The following is a 5,587-nucleotide window of genomic DNA, read 5'->3' as shown; positions in this document are numbered from 1 at the left end:
ATATAAATATATAAATATATAAATATATAAATATATAAATATATAAATATATAAATATATAAATATATAAATATATAAATATATAAATATATAAATATATAAATATATAAATATATAAATATATAAATATATAAATAAGTATAAGTTTAAAAATAACAAAATTATCAAAAATTTGTGTTTATTTTTCCGTTTCCTTTTTCGTTTTGGAAATAATTGGTTAATTTGCATTATATTTTTGACAAAAATAAAAAAAATGACTGAGTTTCATTCATGCTACAAGCGCTTTACAATTACCCCCCTCCAAAATCAGGTTTGGGGTTGTAAAGGCTCCAAAACTGATTCCGCTTGTAGCTTTAAAGTATAGGCACATAGTTGAAACGGCGTCACGGTCAGATATCTTTAGCATGATAAACCCCAATCAACTTTCCGTTCATGTCCTCTAGCTGGCAATAGCAGTATCCTGTCTTTTTCCTAATTTTTGCCTTCACAAATGGTGGTGCTAATTTCGCATTGTATACTTTTCCTAAATCGCTTTGCTTAAAATTTCTTCGAAATATCTCCTGTCCAACTTCATATTCAACCTCCCTTGATCGAAGATTGTACGATCTTTCGTTCCTTTCCTGTTGGCGCTCCATATTTTTCCTAGCCCATTCCCGCATTATGGAAAAAGAATCTTCTCGATCAAATATCATAGTTCTATCCTCAATCATTCCTAACTTTCGCAATAGAGAATATGATTTACCATTGGTAATCATATGTTGTCCGAACGCTAAGTAATACGGACTAGTACCAGTTGAAGTGTGTACAGCTGAGCGTAATGCACAACTGATGCTACTAAGGTATTCATCCCAATTACTTTGATCCGTTTTTATATACGCCCTGATTGCTGAAAGAACTGAACGATTGACGCGTTCAGATGCATTAGATTGTGGCGAATATACCGCAGTATAGGTATAATTAATGCCATAATCATGCAAAAGACCTAACGGTCTTTTTGAGGATTTGAACTGGGACCCATTATCTGAAACAATTGACTCCGGGGTACCAAAGGTATGTAATAATTCTTCCAGGTACTTAGTCACTATATCGGTAGTAAACTTCTTTATAGCTTTTAGGAAACAAAACTTGGAAAAATGATCCAGTACTATAAAGATACCTATATTCCCAGATTTCGAGCGAGGGTATGATCCTAAGAAGTCAACAAATAACTTTTGGAAAAATCTTGATGTCTGTGATGTTTTTCCCATCGGAGGCCTCATTGTAAAGTTTGGATCTTTAGTACCCTTACATATTTCACATGCGTTAACATAATTTTTCACATCACTAACTAAGTTGGGCCAATAGTAAAAACGCCTTATTCTCTCCAGTGTCTTTGTTATTCCCCATGGGATGATACTGGATTATCATGAGCCTTCTCTAAAATCTCTGGAATCATATCCTTTGGTATCCAAAGCTTCCAGGACAGATCATCTTGTAGTTGTTCTCCCGAACAGTGCTCAGTACGTCGGTACAGAAAACCTTCTATGATCCTAAGATCTGGAATTTTACTCATATTCTGCCTAACTCTTTCCAGTAGTTGTTTGTATTCCGTACTCTTAAAGTGTTCCGATTCAAGATCTACAAATACCCCCGATTCAGTTACTTCTGACAAATTTAAGCCTAGGATCCCGGACAAATCTTCAGTGTTCGTTCTCGAAAGCGCATCAGGAACCACATTATTACTGCCTTTTCGATGTTCAATTTTAAAATTAAAGCCCTGAAGTTTTAAAGCCCATCTTGCCAAGCGTGAGTTTAGATCTGTTTGGGACATGAGCCACTTTAGTGACGCATGGTCTGTGATCACTGTGAACTCATGTCCTTCCACATAAGCTCTAAATTTTGTTATGCTTAGCATTGCAGCCAAACATTCTTGATCGGTAACCGAATAATTACGTTGGGCTTGGTTTAGTTTCTTTGACATGAATGCTATTGGAAACTCTTCACCCTCCGTAGTTTTCTGAACCAATACGCTTCCTATTCCAGTGTTGCTAGCATCACAGTGAATGAAAAATGGCTGTGAAAAATCAGGACTATGCAACACTGGTGCTGTGGTCAAGATTTGCGGAGTAGGGAACTCAAGTATGGCCGATATTTTATCCGGGTCTGTTTGAATTACCCATTCCCTACTAAGTGGCCTAAGTATCGGACTTCCTGTACACAGAATTTGGATTTCTCCACATTTATAGTTAGTCCGGCAGAACGCATATGTCTAGCTATTTCCATTAATACATCTATATGTCGATTGAATGTGTCCGATACCACTAGCAAATCATCCAGATAGACAAACACTTCCGTCCTTAAGTTTGCCGGTACCACCTTGTCCATTAACCTCGACATTGTTTGAGGCGCATTGCAGAGGCCGAAAGGCATCACCTTGAAATGGTACAAGGGGCGGCCAGGGACAGTAAACGCAGTCTTATCTTTCGATGATTTGTCCAGTGGTATTTGCCAAAATGCATCCTTCAGGTCTAGGCTCGTAATAAATTCTGCCTTAGGTAACCTACTAAGAATGCCATCAATGTTGGGCAAGGGATAAGCATCCTTTATTGTAACCGAATTTACCTTTCTACTATCTAGGCATAACCGTATTGTAACGACAGGATTTTCCACCTTACGCTGGGGTAGAGCTCGCGGCTCCCAGGGTTCGTTACAAAAATTTATTTTAAGCCAGGGGATTAAAAAGACAGTTTCTTTTTCTTATAACGTTATAAATCGTACTTTATTTATTTGATACACTAACACAACACTTTATTATGACGTTAGCCACCGAAAGACGTAGTACACTGTTTCGGAGAGAGGCACGATGATGACGGGGAAAGGCTTCCCGTATATACTCTCGTGGAGAGGGAGGCACGGCGATGACGGGGAAAGGCTTCCCGTAGTACTCTCTCACGGAGGTACGGCGATGACGGAGAAAGGCTTCCCGTAGTACTCTCTCACGGAGGTACGGCGATGACGGGGAAAGGCTTCCCGTAGTACACTCTCACGGAGGTACGGCGAAAGGCTTCCCGACGTCTTAGGCCGCAGGGATTCTCTCCGTTGACCGCGGCACCACCACGGGCGTCAACAAGAGGGAGTACCGGAGTGGGAAGATGATTGAGTAAGCTGGGCACGGGTATAACCACAGAATCCCACCAATACTCAATTACCACAGTTTTATTAGGTGGCAGAGGTATAACCCCTTCTCCGACTAATAAAACCTTTAGTAAATCTCACCAGAAAAAAAATGCAAACTACGAGAGTGGGTATAACCGCTATTCTCGGAGTTTGAGATATTATTTAATTGTAAGAGGTATAACCCCTAAACAAATGCTCTCCTTTTATAGGGCAGATCAATCATGCATACATACACAATAGTACATACACAATAGTTAATACACAGCGGTGTAACTGTCCCATGGTTGCAAAGTAAGTGTACTGATATTTGTTTTGTTTTCCCTACTTACTACTAGGTGGCGTTACTTAAACTAAATACAATTAACGTTTAGACAAATTTGAATAATAACAAATAAAAACTAATGTGAGGCAAAAACAAGTGCCTACGACTTTTGCTCGTCACATCGCCTCTCTTCTCACATAAACAAAACAGAGACAAATTACAAGATGTCGGCATATGTCACCGCATTCGGTAGTTTCAAATAGCATTGGTCACTCCATTTAATAGAATTCGTTACCCTTACTTGACAACGGATTTCTTCTGCCGGAATTGGATGACTATAACTGACTAGTATTGATGGCAGGGTAGCGGGTGATGTGAATTTTGGCGCATCGATTGATGAACCCGACGATGATGGCCATGTTGAAATCGGCGACGTTGGAGACGTTGGATTGGCGACGTTACAGTTGGTCTTGATGGAGTCAGTGAGGCTCTATTCGGTGTCAAGGAACTTGATGGTGATGATGATGACGACTTTGACGATGATTAGGATGACGAGTTGTTGAAGATGACGATGAGGATGCTGAACAGGGAGTGGTTGCTTTTCCCAAATGGCTTACTCTGGGTGGTTTCTTCCAACTTGTCCGTCATGGCGTTGTTTTTTTTTTCTTTTTATTTCATTAGTAGGGCTGTATTTGAATCAAATAGATAAGAGCAAAAAAAAGAATATTAATTGATTTAACAACATATTAAATTAAAAAATAACATAAGCTCAAATTGTATATGGTTTTAATTCGCTAACGTGTGTTCTACGGTGTTCTCTATTTTTACAATTCTCTAACTCTACTATTACGGGGGATACAAATCCTTTAACGAGGTATGGACCTCCAAATTTCGGGGCCAACTTGGCTGCGAAATTTTCACAAGCTTTAGACAAGGGATGTTGTCGCACCAACACGAGATCCCCAACCTTGGGTCTCCAAGACCGACGTCGTAGGTTATAATGACGCTGCTGATCTAGGGACGCGGACATGAGGTTTCGCCTCACTATTTCGAAGATTTCTTTCATCCCCTCGGCACGTACATCGGGGTGTGGGTTGTGAGCACCGGTCCCTACCGTAACTGCATCGTAGAGTGCTTTTGGTAATCGGGGTTCTCGTCCTTGGGTAAGGTATGCTGGAGAATAACCCGTAGCCTCCGATGTGCTGGTGTTCATTGCCAACATTATTTCGGGTAGGAAATCATCCCATCTGTTGTGTCGATTGTCAGCAAATTGCGCGAGCATTGTCTTTATGGTTCGATTTGCACGTTCCGTGGGGTTTTCCTGAGGGGTATAAGGGGCAGTACATTGCTGTGTCACACCATATTCAGCTAAACATTTCCGGAAAATATGTGATGTGAACTGCGTACCGTTGTCGGTAATAATTACCTTCGGCACCCCATATCTGGCAACGATACGTTCTCTAAATGCCTTCACGAGACTTTCAGATGAAGCCTTACGAAGCGGTACAAGCTCACACCATTTGGAAAACCTGTCTATGAACACAAGAAGCATCGTACAGCCATGCTTTGAACGGGGTATAGGGCCTACAAAATCAGCGCATATTCTCGCCCACGGTTCCTCGGGAATTCGGGTCAGCATTTCGCCGGCAGGGCGTTGTTGGCTAACCTTATGACGTTGACACGATTCACACTTACGGACATATCGGCTAATGTCACTAAACATTCCAGGTCAGTAATAACGAGCAGCAATCCTATTGCTTGTTTTGCGTATACCTAGGTGACCTGCCGCCGGTATGTCATGGTTTTCTTGTAGTACACGGCTCCTTAGAGGACTCGCAACACAAAGTTTCCATGGGTTAGAGTCATCATCGTTGATACTACGTGGGAAATGACGATAAAGTTGACCATTAATAATACTATAATCAGAGTATTTTTTTGGTGATTCCGCCACTTCTTTCTTGCGTTTTTTGAGCCAAGGACACATATTCGAGATGGGGTCAGTGTTTATAACATTCAGGGTATCACACGGTTGACGAGATAGGGCATCGGCAACGACATTTTGTTTCCCCTTACGATACTGCACGGTAAAATTAAATTGTTGTAATTCGAGTGCCCACCGAGCTAGGCGTCCAGTAGGACTCTCGATTGAATTCAGCCACTTTAAAGACA

The 5,587-nt window shown here is 40.8% G+C and overlaps 1 long non-coding RNA gene across 1 annotated transcript; it reads left to right on the top strand.

Annotated features, from left to right (window-relative positions):
• Positions 1 to 2,891: 2,891 nt before the first annotated feature.
• LOC135949327 (uncharacterized) lies at positions 2,892 to 3,266 on the top strand. The gene is made up of 2 exons (XR_010575860.1): positions 2,892 to 3,014; positions 3,067 to 3,266. It is a non-coding gene; the product is annotated as an uncharacterized LOC135949327 (long non-coding RNA).
• Positions 3,267 to 5,587: the final 2,321 nt, after the last annotated feature.

The sequence above is a fragment of the Calliphora vicina genome, chromosome 1 (genome assembly GCF_958450345.1).
Source record: "Calliphora vicina chromosome 1, idCalVici1.1, whole genome shotgun sequence".
Taxonomy (NCBI): Eukaryota; Metazoa; Arthropoda; class Insecta; order Diptera; family Calliphoridae; genus Calliphora; species Calliphora vicina.
The sequence above is the reverse complement of the archived record's forward strand: the minus strand, read 5'-3'. Positions and strand labels throughout refer to the sequence as shown.